The sequence below is a fragment of the Bactrocera dorsalis genome, chromosome 2 (assembly GCF_023373825.1).
Source record: "Bactrocera dorsalis isolate Fly_Bdor chromosome 2, ASM2337382v1, whole genome shotgun sequence".
In the NCBI taxonomy this organism is placed as follows: Eukaryota; Metazoa; Arthropoda; class Insecta; order Diptera; family Tephritidae; genus Bactrocera; species Bactrocera dorsalis.
In genome coordinates, this window is record NC_064304.1 from 60,562,890 (window position 1) to 60,586,334 (window position 23,445).

The 23,445-nt window shown below is 37.9% G+C and overlaps 1 protein-coding gene across 17 annotated transcripts in view; it reads right to left on the minus strand.

The window, feature by feature from the left end:
- LOC105233177 (zinc finger BED domain-containing protein 4) overlaps positions 1-23,445 on the minus strand; it is a 454,786-nt gene that overhangs the window by 210,670 nt on the left and 220,671 nt on the right. Inside the window, exon 1 of one of the 17 annotated variants that reach the window (XM_049449879.1) lies at positions 20,826-22,148. The exons of the other annotated variants lie outside the window; for them this stretch is intronic. The gene's annotated coding sequence lies outside the window, so the exon portion shown is untranslated. Of the gene's footprint in view, positions 1-20,825; positions 22,149-23,445 lie in introns of those variants that run through there. 17 annotated transcript variants of the gene reach the window in all.

Genomic DNA, 23,445 nt, shown 5'->3' on the forward strand with positions numbered 1-23,445 from the left:
AATTTATTTTTGTTCTCAGCCTACATAGCTCTTGAGGTGGACGTACCATTGACATCACTTAAAAGACTAATCAAGGACAACAAAAAGGAAGTTGGGATAATAAGGTGTAATGCCAGCGCAAGCACACCTTATGGGGAAGGTAAACAGCAGAGGTGAATCTTACAATATATTTTAAATAGAAATTTAAGTATATGCAACAAGGGCGATAGACCGACTTTTATTTTCCCCAGCTCTGAAAGGTTTCCGGGTTAAGAGGAAGTACTGAACCTCACGATCTCAACAGAGACAGATAGTTTCATTGCAGAGGACTGTAGGGTGGCAACAAGAAGCCGCAAGTTAAACCCATGAACAATGGACTAGGTGTTAACCCTAATAAAACAGACCTGATGCTATTTACATGCACAACCAAAATTCCCCAGTTTTATCTTCCCGTACTAAATGGTACAACACCCTCTCTGTTCACCACAGCTAACAGGTTGGATATTGACACCAAACTGAACAGAAAAATGATTATTGAAAAAAAAAACAAAAAAAAAAACCTATATGGCCTTGAAAGAAAATTGTCAGGAGAAATTGGGGCCTTAATCTTAGTATAATCATGTGGATAAATACGGCTGTCATTGGAGCAATACTTACACATATGGAGCACGGGTATGGAGGCCAATGCTCAAGAAACAATACAACATCAGAAAATTAATTGGAATGCAAAGAGCAGCATGTGCAGGTGTTACTGGTGCAATCAAGTCATGTCCGACTGATGGGCTTAATGTGATCCTGCATCAACTATTTACTATCCTGTATCAACTAACTACATCCGTCTACCGAAAGCGGCTAGCATCTTCCAAGCGGAAGTACTGGCCTTAGAGAAGGCCTGCGAAGTTGTATTGAATAACAACAAGAGCATACATAAAGCAACAATATGCGGGGATAGTCAGGCGGCTCTCCTGGCTTTGTTGTCGCCCATGACTAATTCCAGCATAGTCCTTAATTGCAAGAATGCACTGAGCTTCCTAGAAAAGAAGCTCCACCTAGGTTTGCTCGTGGTTTCCGGCCATAGGTACATTTTCGACAACGAAAACGTAGACGATTTGCCGAAAGCTGAAACTTAGTAAGCTAAACGAATCCGATGCAGAGTTAATACCGCTAGGATCGATCATAAGAGAACTCAAAATACAATTTCAACAATTAGCAAATAACAGATGGAAAAATACAACAAAAAGCAATATAACTAAACAGATATGGCCAAAATATGACAAGAAAAGAATGACTTATTAAAAAGGACCAGGAAAAGTAGTAGTATTTTTTCTATACTGCCCGCCAATTAAAAAAATCGTGTTAATTTTTCAATCAATTTACTAGTCAATTTACCCTTACCAGAAAGAATTTTGTTATTGTGTTTTTTTTTGCCATTGACTATTTTTTCCTCAACAGTTTTCTTCACTAAATCATGCAACCAGGTTCCCATCCTCTTCTGTACGTGGCCAACGCATTCTATCTTATTGACAACAAAATTTTCACCATAAGGTTTGGTTTTGAGAATACCAGAGTATGTTTTAGGATCTCCATCCCCTTTATAATTTACGTACCTCAAGCCATGTTTTACAATAGAACGTTTAAACATTTCAATAATTGAAGATACTTCCATGTTTCCTGATGCTCCAGTGTGATTGGCGGTACATTGTTCATTTTCGATGTGTTCTTTCCACTCTTCAAATTCTCTAATATCTAATTCTATCTAATTTTTTTCCAAGACTCACATAGTTTACAGTATGAACATTTAACAATTAGGCAATTCACAAGCTTTGTTGTATGTCTTATGTCATATTTTAATATTCTTAAAAATACGACACTCGTGAGCACCCTTAACTGTTGTATGTCATATTTTGTCATATTTCTACACTTAATCAGCTGATTGCATATTGCATACTTTTGGGCGCACTACTTTCCATCCTACCGTCAGCTGCGTGTCTTCGATGAAACGACCATAAAAGCTTTGAGCCGTTGGTTTCTTTAAAAAAAAATTATTTGACTTTGTTTTGTTTTTTTAAATTGAAATGACAAACCTCGAAACTTCTATTTTCCATTAGGAACTCCACAAGCGCTTTTTCTTCTGCCGCATTCCACTTATGCACCGGGTTGAAACGGCGGCGTTTTGGTTTACACTGCAATAAAATCATTTGCAACCACATAAACATCAAAATATTTCCATATTTCACTTACATTCAACTTAATTTACCTGAATATCGTGGTTTCCTTCCATATTAATAACGAAATTTATTAAATTTATTAATTTCAAACACTTAAACGCCAATAATAAGAAAGTAAACAAATACAGCTGATAGAATAGCGAACTCAAGAAACATACCACGCAGTGTTGTATCAGTCATATTTTAATTTTGCATGTGAAACAACAACAGTGTTGTTATGACAGTCATAAAAAAATATGACAATATGACGATATGACACACTATGACACCTTGTGAATACCCTAAATGACATCCAAGACTTTTCCTGATTGGTATCCGATTAGAGAACTGACAACATAAAGTGATGCAAAATCACACTTTTTCCACGTCCCATCACCAGAGACAGTCACATCTGTTGTATCTTCCATGTTGTTTGCTAAACTTGTCAATTGCTTTTCCTCTGTACCAGCAGACGAGAACAGTTTCTCAGTAACTATGGTAATACATTCATGTATTTTACTAATATAAAAGTCGTATGTTGATTGATTCAAAAAGGAGCTGGTTAGATCCATCAAACCGCAAAACTTCTTGCATCCAGCAAGACCCAAACCCAATACTCGCATAACAAAAATGAACTGCGGATTTAGTTCATACATTCTGCCAATTTGTTGACATGATAAAATATATTTTGGCATACATCGTTCACATTCTCCCACAAGTTTAAATCCCAGACCGAATTTGGAACATTGTTTAAAATTTACTTTTTCATTACAAAATTTTTCATCACCTCCACTTTCAATAATGTTTAAACACCGTACAAAACACGAAAGTATAGAAAAAACGAGAGGAAAGTCAATGATCGAATATTGTAGAGTGGCTTCCTCTGGCACGTGCTGTTTGTCATCGACTTTTAATTTTTTTGCCGCGGTACTCGTGAAAGAATTATCATCTACCTCAGGATTTTTTGGATTAAACGATTGTTTCCTCTTCTTAGGTCTATCTTTTCTATGAACACCTTCCGTTATCTGGGTTATAGACACTTTAAACGGCATTTTTTATCGAATAAAATTCGCAAAAAACACTTAGAACCTCTAAATAAACTTCGTAGTTTAACGAGAAATCACCAAATGACGGCTAACAATAGATAAGCTGCAGCTGCGACCACCTTTTCAAGGCTGTATCTCCGATCTATTAGTCGGATCAACTTGAAAATTTAGGACAATATTATAGAGATGTTGTAGAATTTAATAAGATAAAAAAAATTTCGATTGTTTGAAACTGTGAAACCCATGTAACCCCATAAAGATCGACTGGAGTGTGTTTGACAAAGATATGGATGACTATATCGGGCTCGAATTTCAGCTTTGCCCAAGAATCTGAAATCCTGCTGACTCGACAACATACTTAAAACAGCGTCAATCTTGTTTTCATTTCAATATTTTACTTTAAAAGCGATTCGCTAACATAAACGTTTCCGTTAAAACCAACGGCCATGTGCCCTGCACAGCCCCACCCCATTTTTTGTTCTAATTACTTTGTTACTTAGATTATAATAGATCTAATTTGTAAATGCATACGGGATCTGATACTTTTCCACTGTCAAGCTGTAAATTATGCAATGTAATTTAAGACAGGGAGGCTCTCGACGTACCATATTTCCCCACCTTCCAACCGAGCAACATCACCAAGCTTTTTAAGAACAATACGCAAAATACTGGTGGATATCATGGCAGCGATCAGCTTAGAACAAATATCCTCCACGTTAGAAAAACACCCTCAATGAAAAGATCAAAACAGCCTAGAATGAGAGACCCCTATTTTGATGAGAACCACTACAAATGTATTCATGCCAACGATTCCAGAGTATGAACCTAAAACGCTACCCAGCTAGTTGATGTCCTCGTAAGAGTAAAGGGTGACATCACTGTCGTCCAAGAAGTATGATGAACGGGAGAAGTACTAAGACGAGTAGGGGCTTGGGGTATTTACTATAGTGGTCATATAAAGAAGCGCGAATTCAGTGTGGAATTTGTGATAGGTTCAAAATGGGAGAGAGACTCCATCGCCGAGTCCTGGCACTAACCCCGATGGATGATAGTCTAGACACAATCCGCATCTAAGAAAAGTTCTTCTAAATATCGCTGATTTGCGCCCCGCCTCGACGGAAGAGAAGGGCGATATGACCAAAGATGTGTTCTATGAGCGCTTTGAACTCAAATGTAAGAGCTCATCACAATGCTAAAATCGTGCTTGGCGCGACGAAGGTATCTTAGGCACAACAGTCGGTATATTCAGCCATTATGATGAGCATCCCCAAATGGGTTGAGGCTGATCGATTTCACCAGGGCCCGAAGTGTGGCAATCTGTAGTACTAGATTTAAGCATATGAAAACTTAATAAGCTACCTGGTTATCTCCAGATCGAAAAGTAAACTAGATTGATCATGTCGTGATAGCCGGTAGGCACGTCTCCAGTGATTTACCCAGAACGCTATCTGTTTCAACGAAGATATGCAACTGCCTCTCTGCAGCAAAAAACGCACATCGACAGCACACAGGATCAGCAGGTGGTGAATAACTGAACGACCTCCAGATTCACAGGTAACGGAAAATATTCAATAAGCAGTCCCCGACCATAGCAGCAGAAATAGATGGTGTAGCCTAATAAGCTATATTTGCACAATGAAGTTTCTGTGATGGGGCGAATCGATACCACTCATAAAAAATGTCAAAGAAGCGTCTGTCCCAGAGCGAGCTGGTTACTGGGCAGTTCTAGGTTAGAAGCGCCTGAACCGAACACCTTCTAGTAAATGGTACGGGCAAGATCCCCGAAAAATAAATCAAGACGAATATGCTTGACAAGTTCTAAGTTACGGTGCAGGTTGTAGAAAGTCCAGTACCGGCCGTTTTGTGGAGTGGGCAAGCAGGCTCCCGGCCGTGGAAATCCAGCGACTGCAATGATATGATGGTGGATCACTTTACCATTGCATCAGATAAAATTACAAGTAAAAATGTGCAGAAATTTATCCATTAAGGCGAGCACCAAAGTTAGCTCAATCGCCAGAGAAAACGCCTGTTGAAAAACGAGTACAGGCACGATCATCTCCACGCGCACTACAAAAAGAGATCATACGAGTATGCTTTCACTGGGAGAAAATGTAAATAACCCCATGAGGGAAACTCTTTAGCATTATCGTGAAGCTGCACAGAAAAGGTTACGTGCTGATAGGCAAGCGAGTCGAAAGACTCTACGAAAAGAGATCAAATGATCGCAAGGAGAAGGAATGCCAAAAAAGTCAAATAAAGTATAGAGGCCAGACGAAAGTCCGGTTAATATATGGAGGAAGGAAACGCGAAGTACAAAATCCCGAAAAGTAAGAAGTCGGAGAAGGAAAAGGTCACGCCACGACAGCCGCCGCGACCGGAGGCTCCAATCATAGTAAAAACTGTAGATATGAAATACTGAGAGTGGGGTAAAATAGCTTCCACCCTATTTTACCACTTTTTAATCAGCTTGATAAAAATATTTCGCAAATAAGAAAGACTGCAAAGGGAAAGATCCTGCTCGAGCCAAAAAGAACTCGAACAAGGATAACATACGAGTTCCAAGATGGACTAGATTCTCTCATGAACCCTCTCATGAGCTGACTGTTAAAATTCGCGATTTGAACGAAACCACAACGAAGGAGGATATAGTCAAGGCCATCGGCGCGCAAATCATATGTAGAGCTAATCCTCTTCTGCGGTAATTAAAAGCGTATGCAGGTACACAGAAGGTGAAATTAAGTTTCCTTATACAACAGACAAGGCAACTTCTAGGCTTCAAAAAATTAATATTGGCATATCTGTCGTTAAGAACCAGTCTTCCTCCTGTGAAAAGCAAAAAAAGAACAAAAACGAATCATCAAATGAGCAGCCGGAGATGTGCCATTTTCATAGCCTGTTAAAAGAAATGTAATGAAAATATTACAATCAATTTAAACCACATCGAAACCGCCCAAGAACTATCAAACAGTGTATGAAATGAAAATAGATGTCGTGCTAATATAAAAACCCTAATTCAATTACATGGATGAAATGATAACACCAAAAACGTGGTGGTGATAACACTGTGGCAATAAAACTATGCAGTAAAAATCTGTGAAATACACTTCTACAGTTGTTACCTACCATCGAGCTTTTCTGAAATAGATTTCGAAAAATGCCCATACAACCAAACCAAACAAGAAGCCTTCAACGCATGTGCCTTAGCATTATTCAAAGCCTTTGGACTACTATTGTGTTTCTGAATACTGGTTTTAAGGACACATTGAGCGTCCATTTTGAAATTATTAAAGATATAAGCCTACTCGTAAGGCAAAAGATATGTATGCAAGCTGATAGGTGAAATGTCTTCTTTTCAATGGCGAGGCGTAATTCAAACTAGTGTTGAATGAAGACATTCACGAATCAGAAGTTGTCTGTAGGGCCTGTTACGCCGTCATAAACCGACAAAAATACACCCCAAACGAAAGCCAGCATACTGGTGGTATAATGAGATTCAACAAATTCGAAAAATTTGTAACAAAGCGAGGCGCCAGTACCAGAGAGGCTCAGGTATGGTGAGACATAAGAGTCAACGTGCGATCTTCAAGTCCAAGCGCAAGGAAATGAGGAATGCTATAAAAAATATCAAAGGTAAGTGCTTCAAAAACCTTTTAATGAACTCGACAAAAATCCTTAGGGCGGGCCGTATAAGCTGATCATGTCCAAAGTATGAGGTCCCAAATGGCAAGTGTCGACCTGCCGAGTTCATCTAATAAAATGTTGGGGAAACACTTTTTCACACCAAGGACGTGCAGGAAGAAGATCGAGCATATAGCTGTGCCGATGGTAATCAACACAGAGTTTATAAATGCTGCTGTAAGTTTCGTAAATGTTTGAGCACCGATATAAATGAAGATTGCGCTAAAACAAACCCCAAAATATTTTACAAAATTATATATAGTACACAGTGGTTAACCGTAAATATGGAAACAGCAACGTTTGGTCTTGTTACAGAAGCCAAACAAAACAGTTGGACATCCTAGTGCGTATCGACCATTGTTCATGTTAGACACAATTGAAAAAAGTCTCGAAAGACTGATTTGTGAACGACTTAAAACACATATAGAAGAATCTCAAAACTCCGACATATTTATTGGGAATTGTAAAAAGCCATCTACCGAAAGAGGCTAAAATAATCGGATACGCTGACGTCATTGCTTTGGCAACAGGAGCCAAACAGTTACATCAAAAGGACCTCAACGAGTGGCAACCCATTCGGATGCAAAAAGCAAAAGGCGACGGACGCACATGCTTTAGAGAGTACCTATACAAGTATGGCCACTATAACTGAATGACGTTTTCCTTTTGTGGAAATAGAATAATGAAAAAATGAAAATCCTCTGCACTTTTGCTTCTATTGCCCGAAACTTGATGTAGAAAGAACTTGTTGGATGTCCACAATAATACTTGATTAATAGACTTAAAGACTGATACAATGTGCTTAAAAGTAGAATTGATAGAACATGCTTGCAATCGTAATGATGCGCGCAAAAGGAAGAAGTATGGTAGTACATCAAAGTGACAGCTGGTTCATCTACCATGATTTGCTTTGGCAGAGTTGCATTTGTGGTTGCCACCTCACTCCCACCTACGCGGGAAAACGTACTCGACGTCCAGATTTTGTTTGGTACTCTATATGTTGAATAGACTCGGCGACGAAGGCTAATGTCGATGCAAATGTTTACGTCCTTTCCTCGGATTTTGACTTTGAATAATTTGTCGCTGTGTTCAACTACGGGATATGGTCCCTCGTATGGTGGTTGAAGAGGTTGATGCATTTTGTCATTGCGCATGAAAACTGATAGTATCGAGTAAAAGTTCTTTTCTAGAAATGGTACGTGTGGTGAGTAATTTGGTATTAGTGACGGCTTTAGTGACGAAGGAGGGAAGTATGGCCGGACTTGGCTGATGCTTACATCACAGAAGATGTCTATATCGGTGCATGGAATCGTAAAAGTTTAATTAATAGGCTGGAATTCGAATCAAGTAAATCTTTAACCTCTGAGTCAGGCTTTTGACGGTCCACCAAGAGTTTGGCAAAGTCAATAGTGCTTGGAGTATGTATGGCGTCAATACGTGACAATGTATCTGTTACTATATTTTATTTTCCGGGAATGTCTGTTGTAAATTGTGTGATAAACTCAGAATGACAGTGAATGAATGAAGCTCTTGCTGGAACAAATAATGCAAGTCTGTGAGGATGTAAACTTATTTTTCTTCTAGTATATGTTCTGTGCCGCTAATAGTTCACAATCGTAAGTGCAGTATTTTGTTTGTGCTTTGGTAAGGCGTTCGGAATAAAAACCTAGTGGTTGCCACTACTGTCGTGAAATAAACCTTCTCAACATCGCATATGAGGTTTTATCGAGCGTATTGTGTGAAAGATTAAAGCGCACCGTCAACTGATTGGACCTTATCAGTGTGGCTTTAGACATGGAAAATCAACAACCCACCAACTCAGTTTGACGGTGGCTGCATCTGAAGTTGCTGTAGGTGCTTTATAGCAACAACATGACAAAGACCAGTAACAACCTTCTTCTTCTTCTTCTTATTTACTGGCGTACGCGGTTAAAGCCGAGTTAACAACCTTTCTCTCGCAAACTCGTAACGTCTACCCAAGAGATGTTGGCAAGCAGAGTTGGCAAGAGTTATTCTGCGTTGAATTTCCAGGCTGACATTGTTGTTGCTGTCAATGGTGGTTCCAAGATAGACGAAATTATCTACAACTTCGAAGTTAATCTTGTCAGCATTGACGTGGGAGCCTAGTCGCGATTGCGACGATTGTTTCTTTGATGAAGGAGATATTTCGTCTTGCCCTCGCTCACCACCAGTCCCATTTGCTTTGCTTCCTTATCCAGTCTGGAGAAAGCAGAACTAACGGCGCGGGTGTTGAGGCCGATGATATCAATATCATCGGCATACGCCAGCAGCTGTACACTCTTACAGAAGATTGTACCTGCTCGATTAAGTTCTGCAGCTCGAATAATTTTCTCCAGCAGCAGATTGAAGAAGTCGCACGATAGGGAGTCGCCTTGTCTGAAACCTCGTTTGGTATCAAACAGCTCGGAGAGGTCCTTCCCGATCCTGACTGAGCTTTCGGTATTGCTCAACGTCAGATTATATACACACAGTCACAGCCGTATTAATTTGGCGGGGATACCAAATTCAAACTTCGCGGCTTAAATGTAGCTCCTTTCCGTGATGTGTGTCGATTCTCTTTTCACGGTTCTTTTCTAAGATTTTGCACATGGTGAATATCTGGTCGGTTGTTGATTTTCCAGGTCCAAGTCCACACTGATAAGATCCAATCAGTTTGTTGATGGTGTGCTTTTATCTTTCACACAATATGATAGCACCTTATATGCGATGCTGAGGAGGCTTATCCGACGGTAGTTTGCGCAGATTGTGGGGTCTCCCTTTTTTTTGAATTGGGTAGAGCGCACTCAAATTCCTTCAAACTTATGTTCTTTGGCTACCCAGAAAACTGGTCAAGGACCGGAAATCGTGAGCTGCTTAAGTCATACCTAAAAGAATCGTTTCGTGCCACTCACAAATTAATGGCAATCAGAAAACTTGCTTCACTTACGAGAACTTCTACACATGTCAACGTTTAGTCGCCGGAAATCCCTACATGGCCTTCACTCGCTGTTTTTCTTGTTCGTCATTTGTAATGGGCTTGCGCATGGGCTGCGGATGGACGACAGGTGCCTGCGTTTAGCAAGAGTTTTATCACGGCTTTTGCAGCTTTTAATTTCTGAGGACATAAGCGTCTTGGCTTGGAGAAAACTGGTTGACTTTTGCTGACGATGTATTACTTGACATTGTGGTGTGGTTTTCTGATTGAGGAATTTTCTACCGTGATATCTTTGAAATCTCTCAATAAATCCTGGAATGGCTGATTATCGTTAGTGCATGATAAATTCAAATCTGCCTTAATATTTATTGAAATTTTGTTTGCTGGTGTTTATGATGCCGTCGATGAGTATGCATTGTCGTAGGTTGACTGATAGGTTAAAATGTGATAGAAAATTCGATCCGATGATGGCACATCGGCAATGATAAAATTTCAGACCGCCTATATTGCGTTGACCCAGATTAAGAAACATAACTTTTTCGCAGTAAGTTTTAATGGTGAATCGGTTTGAGCGTAGAGATAGTTACTTTTGTTAGAGTGTCTGTGTTGTTGTTGCATCGGTGGTGAAATTACGCTGACTTCATGACTCCCGTGTCGATAAGGAAGTTCATTGCGCATTCTCTGTCTCTAACAATTTAGCAACGGTTTTTGTTGTTAAGCCTGTCGTCGACCGCCATTAGTTTGGCAACAGACTAATTAGTTTGATTTCTTTGGGCAGGGACTTCGACATTTTTTTGGCACGTTACCAAATTTGTAGTGCAACCAGCACAAACCATTCGAGTTGTCGTTTTGTATGCTCGAGTGTGACCGAGGACGGTTTCTGCTTCGACTTTTAGACCGTCGATTCATATTTACTTCTATTGAAGCTATATTTTTTGTAATTTTCGCTAGTTGTTGCTCGATGCTGGATTAATTATTTGTGGCTGTGTGTGGAGTTGTGGGACTTCGACATTTTTTGGCATCATTACCAAATTTGTAGTGTTACCAGCACAAACCATTCGAGTTGTCGTTTTGCAAGCTGGAGCGTGACCGGGGATGGTTTCAGCTTCGACTTCTATACCGTCGATTCATATTTACTTTTATTGAAGCTATATTTTTTGTAATTTCGTCTAATTGTTGCTCGATGTTGGATTGATTATTATAATACTTAATTTATGAAAATATAAAAAGCTCATACAATTTGATTTGAGATAAAATTGGTAGAGCGTGCTTGCAGCCGTGATAATGCTCGAAATAGGAAGAAAGATGGTAGTACGTCAAGGTGACAGCTGACAGTGCTTGCGACCAGACTTACTTAATGTATATATGAAACTTACAAAGTTTAAAGGTCTAGTACGTAAGCGTATCGATGCGCAAGCTCGACACATTGCGAAATATCAATAGGGCGTTGTCCCGAAAAAGCCGCAGAAACTGCAGCATTTTCAAGGGAATTCCTTCTTCGATTAAAAAAAAAAATTATGGCTCGGCGTCGAGAAGCTGCACTCACAATTGACTACTCGACTTGCACTCCTGTTCTCTGATGAGAGCTGCAAGCAAATCCTTTGGTTTTCGGAAAATGCACAAGAACAGCTGGTACGAAGTCTGAACAACTAAAAAGCGGCGGGTGCCGATCGATTGCCGGCCAAACCATTTACATACGGTGGGGAAGAACTGATAAGGAGCATTCATCAGCTTCTTTATAGATACTGATAGGCAATGACAATATATGTATAATAAGGCGACGTTACTAGTTATCTAAAGAAAGGTTCTGTAGAAGATTAGAAACGGCGAATACCACAGTCGATTGAACGATTAGCTGTACTAGATATTCGACGACTGCAGCTACGCTGCCTAGGTTATGTCGTGTCGCCAGGGGAAGCGGAGGAAGAGGAAAAACTCCACTCTGTATTCTTTCTTTTTCGTAACTTGCTGTTAGAGCTTTCCAAGAACTTTTCGTCATGACGAACGCACTGTTTTATTATTAGACGCGTTTGACCTTTTGTTTTATATCGGAAGTGATACAATTTTAGTGTTTTGGTAGTTTTAATTGGTTGATGTCGACAGTTGTGAATTTGGACCGGAAGGACTGTCATTCTCTATAACCTCCATAAAATGCTTCTGTGTCACATGCAGGCAGCGCGAGGTGGATACCTGAACTTGCCTTTTGACTGTCTATTTGTAGTAGCTGAACGTGGAGTATGCGCACTTGCTTTTATCAGCTTTAATTAATTGGAGATCACAGTTTTTGTTTCTTTGTACTGGTTGATGTAGTTTTCACATATTCCGTAAGCCGACAGTTTAAAATTTTTGTGGAAGGTTTGAATTGTAAGAATCTATTATGGCGTCATGGGCCCGCCTCCAAGAGTCCAAAAATGTTTAAGATTTTGGTTTTGTATTTATTAAAACGATTCAGAGTTTTCGTGAATCGGTGAGGAGGCAAATCTATCGCAGTACCTTAACAAACTGTCACTTTGTGAAATAAATGTAACTAAATGTTTTGAGCGTGTAGTTCCTGCAGGTGTATTTAGATAAGTGTCGTTATTAACCATTTTTGTTATATTATTTAGTAAAATATTTGTCAAAGCGAATTCAAATTTTCTCAGTGCAAACTGATTTATAGCTGGCCAAATAAGATAAACCATGCAGCTGTACACAAAGTCAAATCACTGTCACACTCCAATACACCACATATACAGAACCCACGAATCAATACAACCCACACGAGAGAGCACCCCACATTCACACACCCACCAAACAAAAAGAGTCGTCACCTCTACACAGCAGTTCTTTTTCGTCTGCATTTTAAACCTGCACGTTGCATTCGTTCGACCGCCACCTTCTCGATCATCACCGGCTGTCGTCGTTACGCTGCTATAATCACAGTTTGCTACATTCGTTATAATCATTATCAAACACATTTATACATATATATCGGAACGGTAGTACTCGTATTTTGTATGTCAGTGTATATGCGTATGTCGGAGTGCTAATATTTTGTAGCTAACTGTATGTGGCACAGCGTCGTTTGAAGTAGGCGACGCATTAGCGCCATATATTATATTACGGTATTATATATAGTAATTGCGCAAATAAGCATAGTAACAGGACTAGAGAAACTGTTACTGAGTGAGGTCTGATCGTATTCTGCGAACAAAGTGAAGAGAGGCAGGAACCGTTAGCCACTTTTAGAGCAATGAAGAGGTGCGTATATAATTAGGCGCTATGTCCTCGCAGAATCAGTTCAAGGAGTGATCTTGATAGGAGCAGAACTTGCTGCGCTCGTGTAATGAAAATAAAAGTGAAGTTATTGAGTTATAGTAAAGTGTAAAAGTGAGAAGTGTATAGTGATATGGAGTCATCAACAAGCAAATCTTCTACAGAATCGTCTACGAACGAATTCCCCGACATATACATACGTGAATTTGGACATTTAGAAAAAGGAAACTAACTTTTTAAATTAAAATAAAGTTGTTAAAAACCGAAACCTGGCGTTTTTATTTCAAAAAAGCGAAACAAGTGGTAAGTGTTAAAAAGGTGAAGTGAAGTGGGCAACGGCTCAAACAATGGTATCTACAAGTATAAGAAGCGATAAAGTGTAATAAACTGCATACTTTTTTAAGTAAATAAGTTTTTGCTGATTAATACCGTTTTTATTTACTTGCAAAATATTATTATTTTTATATTTTTGAGTTTTAAAATATATTTAATTTTATTATATTTTTCCTAAAACATTTTTAATTTATTATATGTTTTATGTAAGTATAAAGTTACACTCTAATTGAGTGCTCGTATAAAATGTTATATCAATTTAAAAACTAGACAAGCTCAATCATGTGATTGAGCTGTTTTGGTGATACGTTGTTCCTTAGTTCGCAGGCATATCTTCTTTTAAGGTGTGTTTGATCGCAGGAATGTACCAAATCATTAGCCAAAGGGTTTGGGTAATCTCGGAGTTTAGATTTTGAATTATATTAATATTAGTTGCAAAGATCGTACCCCACAGTTGAATTCCATACATCCAAATCGACTTTATGACCGCATTATATAGAATCACTTGTTGTCTAGGCTAAGTTTGGAGTTTTTGTTTAAAAGCCAATTTAAATTTGATGCTATTATGTGGCATTTGTTACGGCTCACTAAAGCTGTATCATCCGCAAAAGTTGATGTCAATATATTATTAGCTGTTGGCAGAGCTGCTATATTGTATGGTTTATAGAGTTGGTCCTAAAACACTGCCCTGTGATACACCAACCCTTATCTGTCATTCATCAGACATGAAATCTCCCACTTTTACCATAAATTGTCTATTTTTTAAATAATGCATTATATAAATATAAGGGTAGAATGTTTTTAATCTTATATAAAAGGCCTTCATGCCACATCTTATCAAACGCCTGAGCCACGTCTAGAAATAAAGCTGAACAGTACTCTCTTTGCTCAAATGCTTTTCTTATTTTGTTAGTAATTTTATTTACTTGCTCTATCGTGCTATGTTTTTCACAAAACCCGAATTGGTGCGTTGGTATTATATTATTTTCGTGTAGGAAAGGAGTCATCTTTGATAATAACACTTTTTCAAATATTTTAGAAAGGCAGGGTAGACGAATAATTGTTTTGTAAGAAGACAACTGTGTTAAGTCTTTCCCTGGTTTATCTATCAAGATAATCTGCGACTTTTTCCGTGAATTACGACAGTATCCGAGATTAGGAATTGCATTGAAGAGCAAAGAGAGCACTTCTATAGCAATATTTGGTAACTAGCTACTAACTACTTAGCATTTTTGGGGTAATATTATCAAGTCCTGGTGAATTTTTTGGGTTAATTTCTTTGTTGATTCCAATAATTTCAGAAGGTGAATTTTTAAAATACTCGAGTAACTCCTTAAATGTGTTGGGTACCTGGACAGCTCCAAGTTGTTCTTTGGGCAATTAGGTTGAAATACCATTTCTAGGTGATTTAAAAAACAATTAGCTATTTCCTCGTCACTTCGAGCCCAACTCCACCCGTGACTCGAATAATCATGTTGGAGTCAGTTGGTGGCTTCATGGACTTTTGGGTTTTCCAAAGGGAATTTTGCTTGGTTGAATTTGGACACAGTTTCTTTGTACGTACTTATACATTTCAGTGTTAAATTCTTCCTCACGTTTAAGAGCTTTTTTAATTTACGAGCAGCTGATTTCAATTGAAGCTGAGTGGAATGGGAGCGCTTTATCTGCCAATCTCGTCTTGCACGCCTTTTTTCATTTACAAGCTTTTCAATATCTCTATTAGAGATTTTTCTGAAACCAAGCGGCTTATGGTTTTTGTTTGGTGTTGCTAAAACAGCTGCGTTAGTTATCACATCAATGAGTTCTCTTATGTTTTCGTCAATATCTCTTCCTGTATTTATTTTGTGCTCAATATTAATGTGACTACTCACTTATTTTATATATTTTAGCCAATTCCTTTTATAAGATGTTAGACCCACTTTTGGATCAACGAATAAATAATAAAAATCACGTATTGTTTAATCCAAACAAATATCAACCGCCCCAACTTCACGCAACAGGTGCTTTTCGCACAAAAAGTTATTATTATCCCGCCAACACAGCAGTGAGACGTCTCTACACAAGTGATCAAAAAAAGAGAAAGTGTGCCATCCCGCGATAAAGTAAAACATTTGTATATCTTTTTCAACTTTATGACAAGTGAACATAAGTGGAACATTCAATAAAAAGTGACCAAACACCGGAGAGGAAAAAGCACTTCGATCAAACACATCAACACAGGAATCATAATCCGCAACAGGTTGCAATAATTAAATAAACTAACATAGAATTACATACATATTATATATCTACGAAATAAACATTAACGCATATTGGTAACACACACACCCATATATTTAGATATATACACAATTGAATATTAAATTAAGTTTTTATAACGTTTGAACTTACATTAATATCTTTTAATTATTCGCAAGCGGCCTCATACGTCGACATACCCCGACATTTTTGGTCCTTAAAAGAACAAGTCTTCGTGGGAATTTTAATAGCAACATCATCGTTGGAATTCCACAACCCAACCTGAAGGTTTTTAAAGAGTGCACCCAAAAAACAAAAACCCTGTACGCTGAAGCAACAAATACCACAACAAAAAATTAAAAACAAAAACGAAACGACATTAACAAAAAGCGGAAAAAACTGTAAGTGCGACCCATATTTTTCCTATATAATAATATAAAGTGCAAATCATATTTGTTAAAAAATAATACCCAATTGCCAAATTGTGTCCTTAAGCAGACTTAAGCATAATTTATTTGTTTTATTGGGTTGACAAAATTTGTTTGCACTATTTAATTATATATAAGTACATACAAATTAATAACTCTGTCGAGTTTGGGCAACTACGGGCAATTGCCCGTGAGCAACCCCCGTGGGCAACTCCGTGTGGTCAACTGCCTGTGGGCAACTGCCTCGTTTTCTTTATTATCTTTCCTTATATACAATATTTTTCTTAAGTCTAGATACAAATACTAATATTACATTCTAGGAAGTATACTATATCTACAATCCACTTTATATACGACATACATATGTTACAAGTGGAAAGATTCATCTTACAATCTATGAGTTACAATTTTGGACCTCCTAAGGCGGACAATATTAGCAAAGTACCATATGGGTTACATATTTATAACAGATATAAAATATGTTCATGTAATATGAACTGGTGGTATTAACTTACATACCCAAGAGAAGAAGTACAATAATAAAATATATATCTACTAGCTGACCTGGCGAACTTCGCCCCGCCCAATTTTTATTTTTTTTTAGAAGTCATAGACTCGTATAACTTTACCACAAATCATATAAACTTCAAACAACGTATTTTCATTTAATGTTTTTAATGTATGTAGCGCCATCTACTGTAACATACCGCACTTACTCAATATCGCTGTTAGCGCCACCAAATGGTGGATAGCTCTTTGCTAATAATAAATAATTTGCAATAAATAAATAATGCGACTATAAGGAGAGTTATAAACTATTCTATCTTTCAAGTTGGACCAAGCTGCACACAGTGTTAAAAATTTCATTAAAATCGGTTCAGTAGTTTAGGAGTCCATCGAAAACAAACAACGTGACACGTGATTTTTATATATTAAGATGTATATACTTTGCCGTCGGCTATTGCATTCTTCTCGTTAAACTGAAATTATATCTATATAAATAAAAATGGATCGCCAAAATGTATGTACGCTCATAACTTTAATACGACTGAACCAAATTTGATAATTATTTTTTTAAAATGGTTGTTGAGGATCAGGGATGGTTTATGCGGAGAAAAAATTTCGAATAATTGCCGGAAAACCCCTAAAAACAGCCCCTTTCTTTTTCCCATACAAACGAATGAATGTTTGTTTATTAGTAACGCTAAGGGAACGACTGACCCAATTTTGGTGAAATTTTCAGAAAATGTTCCATATGGATCGGGGAAGATTTAGAAATAAAAAAACCTGTATGCTTTTCGTGAGGAAAAATCGGAAAATTGGATAATTCCAAAAAGTTAATTCTTTCCATACAAATTTTTTTTTCAATTTTGTTGTTTTGTTTTTCAATTATTTAAATCTTTCAAATTTGGCGTTTGCCTGAAAATTTTTTGAAAATTATTCAGTGAAAATGTTATGTGTTTTTCACACAAAGTGATCAATTACAGATCGAAATTTGTAACGATGCCATGAAGAGGTCGCGCTAATATCGGTCGGCGTTCTTTTTGGCATCAACATAAGACACACGAACGAGTACTCCCAGGATGCGATGATATACGTGCGGTATTATGGGTCGCGATCAATCAGAAAGCGATCGTCACGATGTCATAGCAAGACTTTTCAACAGCTTCGATGGACATTATCTTGAAGCAACGCATGTATGGTGCTGTTAGATGCTAGATGTACTCTGTTGAGTGGCAAAAGAGAGGTTTGCCGCACGCATACATTCTTCTTTGGATGGTGGAAGGTGGTTACACCATATAAAATTGATGAAATCATTCAATAATGCGGCAATTCCTGATGCAAAGAATCCAGTATTATACGAAGTGATGAAAACCAATAAGGTTCATGGACTTTACGGACACCACAGCCCCACTTCGGTTTTAATGTCTGTCAATAAATGCACGAAACAGTATCCACGTACTTTTCTTTCGGAAACACAAACTAGAAATGATGGATATCCACTCTATCGGCGTTGTTCACCAGACGACAATGGCAGAACATTTAACATTCAATTTAGAGACGTGAGTATCGAAGTTGACAACACATGGATCGTACCATATTCGCCACTGTTGTCTAACTCACATTCAAAATTCATGTCAATGTTGAGCATTACAGTTTGGTGTAATCGATAAAATACGTTTGTAAGTACGTCACCAAAGGAAGAAAGATGGCGATTATTGGTCTTGAACGATACGGTCGATACGTGAACTGCAATAAAGCGCTTTGTAGGATATTTAGTTTTGCAATTCAAGAACGTTTTCCGACTGTTGTGCGTCTCGCAGTTAATTTGGAGAATGGCCAAAGAGTGTATTTCATCCCAGAGAATACAGTATAGCCAGTGGAAACATCGCCAGCAACAAAATTAACATTGACGAGGTTTTTCTCAACTTTCGTCAGTGATGTGTTTGTGAGAACATTGCTTTATTCGAAAATACCATGATATTGTACATGGAATGCATCGTCGAATAGTTACTCATAAAGCAAGGCCAACCAGTAGATTGACATCCAGGTGTCTTATCAACTAATGCATTAGGACGAATTTACACAATCCACCCGAAAAAGGACGATTGTTTCTACCTTCGGTTGCTATTGATTAATGCACGCGGTTCAACTTTATTTGAGTCATTGCTTACTGTGAATGGTTAATGGGAAAATGTGCAAGTTTTGGAGAAGTAAGCCAGCAATTACAAATGCTGGAACACGATAATCACTGGAATGAAAATGAAGTTCGCATACTTTCCGATATAAACCTCGACATTGTCAAAGACATTTTACATCGTCTTCGCTAAAAAGTGGAAATGGTTCAATTTCGGTTGATACTTCCGGTGGTTCGATATCAATTCCATCTTCTCTTTATCAATTCACGACGGATGAACTCATCACAAATGTTCGGACATTGGCCAAATTATCAAAAATACCGATGTTGTTGACTTAAACTGGAAGATTCAAAGTCAAATTCTAGGAGACTTGCGCTCATACAAATCGATCGATCGTCTTGACTATGAAGACGACGCCGTGAATTATCCAGTGGTATTCCTAAATTCTTTGGAGAGGCTTGGTATGCCACCGCATCATTTGCGTCCCAAGGTAGGATCTGTCGTTATTATGTTTCCCAATCTTCATGCGCCGAAACTGTGTCATGGAACCCGACTGATTGTGACGCACCTATAGAGTACAAAGGGGCAGAATGCTTGATCCTACGAATTCCTTTGAGTTCTAACGATTTGCCATTTCAGTTCAAACGTATTCCGTTTCCAGTGAAAATTGAATTTGAGATGACAGTCAACAGGACCTAAAGATATTCGCATAGTGTGAGGCATAATTTTGGAAATGCTGTTTTTCACATGGCCGCAGCGTGCTCACGAGTTGGAAAACCATCTTTTCTGTACACCGGAACAGAAACCGAAAAATGTTGTTTATAAAGCTGCGTTACATTGAAAAAAAAAAAATGAAATGATAAATTTAACTTTCTTTTCATTTCAAACTACATAATTTCACGCAGGACAACGGCTGCGGGGTCAGCTAGTTATAAATAAATATACACTCGCATTTACATATCTACATACGAATAGCGCAATTCGCTTATATAATATTTGCTGATGACAAAAATTGCTGGCGAACAGCACGTCAAAAGACAAATACCCAGTAGGAAATGAAAAAGGTGACCCAGTAGGAAAAAATACAAAAACCTGCAAAAATTTAATTTATCGATTTTTTTCTACGACATTGGAAATTTAATAATTTCACATAAGTATTAACCATCGGACAACAAGGAGATAAAAGCAAGACAATTAATTTGAAATTTTGAAAATAAATAAATCACTATAGTATAGTCATTTGGTCGAAAAAATAGAGGTTATCTGGAAAGTTGTCCGGGAGTTTTAAAATTTGGCAATTTTATAGATTTTGGTATGCCCTTGCCAAATTTCTACTTTGCCCCCTCGTATGTTTGCCGCTCGCGCCGCCATATTGAAAAAATGGCGCCCAAAAGCAGTTGTTTGATAATAACTCCTTAAAAGTAGAGGAAATTTCCTACAATTTATGTCTTGACTTTTTCTTTAATAAAATCAATAGTTTCGGCGTACGAGCACCGTAAAGTGTAATTCAATACATGCATTGGCAGAAATACTCATTTCCACACCAAGAGGTAAAGAAATTGGTGGATTGGTTGTCCAATCATCCACCATTTCCAGAATGGAAGAAAATCATGTCAATAAGCACTGGAATTATCGGAGATGATAAAGTTAACTGTCAAATGTCTCAAGAAATTGGTACTGCTGGCATTTCGAAAATCATTGGCAGTGATTTCCATACTGTAAAATTTTAACGTAATGACATATTAAAATCACTTGGTATTATGAGTACAGGCATTCGGATAGAAAACGAGTTTGTCCCGATTAATCCTTTGTTAATTTTCCAAAGAACGTGCATCGCTATAGATTCGAAAGATGAACTTGAAAATATTTTTATGTACGAACTTGCTCCAATTCCGTTATCTCTTTTCAACGACGAGGGCAATGGCAAATGTATCAAATCCACGATGTCTCAGGCATTTGAACACTATTCTGGCGATATCAATTTTGAAAATTCGATATACATCATCGATGGAGGATACTTATTACACCGAGTAGTTTGGCAACAGGGCGAATTATTTTCATCTATTTGCAATAAATACATTACTTACGTCCGAACGCACTATACCTCCAATGCCATTATAGTATTTGATGAATAACCAGAAGATGTAGCAGCTCGTAGTACCAAGTGTGTAGAACGATCCCGACGATCACGAAAAACTGCTTCAGTAGACATACTTTTCGACGAAACAATGACGCCAACTCTATCCCAAAGTAAATTCCTGGGTAACGATGCAAACAAGAACCGCCTCATTGAAATGTTGAAGATAAAATTTGAAGCTGAACACTTCTTGATTAACCTTTAATTGGTGACAAGCGGTCTCACAGGCCGAGCGGAGTCAATGAAACATCATTTCACCCCCTTCCATGCGCTTCCTTTGTTTCAAAGTCCCAGTAGCTTCGAGTTTAGTTGTGTCCACGCCGTACAGTGGGACAGTTGCGTCGTATTGTCTCATATCGATAAGTTACATCGACATAAACTTCGGCATGTGCCTCTCAGACCTTACGTCACTAGTTGTGTAACTTTTTAATATAATTTTTCTTTATTGTTTTTTCGTATTTTCACGGTTATTACTAGCAATGAGTGATTCCAAACCTCCTAAAAAGAAGCGTAAGGAGTTAGGAGTTAAAAATGTAGTGTCGAACAGTGTGATTGAAGTTTATTTGGCTCAGGAAGATTTAAGTGGATCAGAAGCTGAAAATGTTCCCAAAATCTTCACCCTAGACCAAAGTGATCACGACTCGCAGCGAACAAAGTGCTTCTGAAGATGAAAAACTAATTCAAGGGAATCTGCAGTCAGAAAGTGACAGTAATGATGAACCGTTATCAAGATTTGTTAGATGTTTCTTTGGTAAGAATCGTTTTAAGTGGGCAAAAAATTCGCCAAACAGAGTTGCACGAACAAGCCAGCATAACATTATAGCTTGTGTGCCGGAATCGAGGTTGAATGTACACGACGAAAGAGACCCCTTTTCACTGTGGAAGAAAATAATGAGTCCGGATATCTTAAAAGAAATATTGAAGTGGACAAATGAGAAAATTCGTGAACTCACACAGAGTTAGTTACTTAGCGCGTATTTTGGGTTCTGATTTGCTACCAGAACCCCAAAACTCCAAGGATATACCAAAATCATGGAAAACCTGTACCAGATGTCCTCCTAAGTTAAATCGCAAGTCTAATTACCAATGCCATTCATGTAGAAAACATGTATGCTTGCAGTGCGCTAAACAATTATGCCCTGACTGCCAATAAAAATTACCAAAGATTGACCATTGCCAGTTTTTAAAATTATATTTGTGATTACATATTTTATTTTATTTTTGTTAATAAATATACCTTAACTATAATGATAAATAGTATTTTTGTTATAATATGGTGATTTAATTTTTTTTTGAGCGTGATTGTTGATCTTATCTCTGGATTTTTAATTTTAGTTCCTACATAGATTGTATTAGAAAGATAATAAATAAAAATCACATTTAGAGTCTATTGAGTAGTTTTATTTTATTCTTTTATGTATTCCTTTAATGATTTGAAAGACTGCAGTAAGCTATCGTATTTAGTTTCGATGCTATAGACAATGTAAAGCAGCGGCCTCTTAGGCCGCTCGTCACCAGTTAAGTTACACAAAAACCATGTCACCAGTCAAAGGTTAAACAAGCCACCAAAGATGCGGATACGTTAATAATTAATTCCGTAATAAACTTCTCATCGGCATTCGATTTCGTTGTAGTTGTCGGTGAAGATACAGAACTTCTCGTTCTTTTGACTGCGCTATCAACTCATCCAAATATATACATACATCCTCAAAGGAGGAAAAGGAAAAATTTCACGACAAATATACTCCATAAACAGTATAAAAGGAAAAACAGCCTTAAATCATTTTGCATTTTTACATGCCTTTAGTGGTTGTGATACCATATCGGCATTATTTTATCAAGGAAAAATGAAATTTGTTAAAGTACTCCAAAAAACCCAGATTTAAACGGGGTTATCGAAGTATTTAAAAATCCAAATGCAGATCCAGAAAACATTGCTAAAGCTGGAGAACGTTTCCTTGTCGCATTATACAGCTGCAGCGATGCGAAAAATCGGAAAAGTACATCTCTAAATAAATACAGATATGCGTGCTTCGCAGCATCAGCATATAAGAGAAATTCAATATTACGTCGTTACCACTAACAGAACTGCTGCTTCTGCCATAACATTCGTTTCGAACTTATCACCAAATTCAGCAATGGTATGGAAACGAAAAAAATGCAGAACAATGGGGATGGAAAAAAGAGAAGAACGGGCTCATTGCTGTTACTACATTCGATCCTCCTGCTCCGGAAAGCTTACTGAGACTTATTTTTTGCAAATGCAAGAAAGGCTGTCAAAAAGCTTGCGGATGCAGAAAAGCAGGACTGAAGTGCTCCGTTGTGTGCACGATCTGTGGTGGTTCTTGCGATAATTCGCCATTTCTGTCTAAAGATGACATTGAAGAAGAAGAAACGGACACTATTCTCGATCAAATAAACGGTGAAATCGAGAACGAAAAGGACCACGATGAAGACGATGAAAACCCAACACCTGCTCCGTCAAGAAGCATGAAGCGACGGAAATTGACCTGAATATTTAAATAGTGAGTCAGATTTGGATTAGACCTACTGGGGATACCACTATAAAA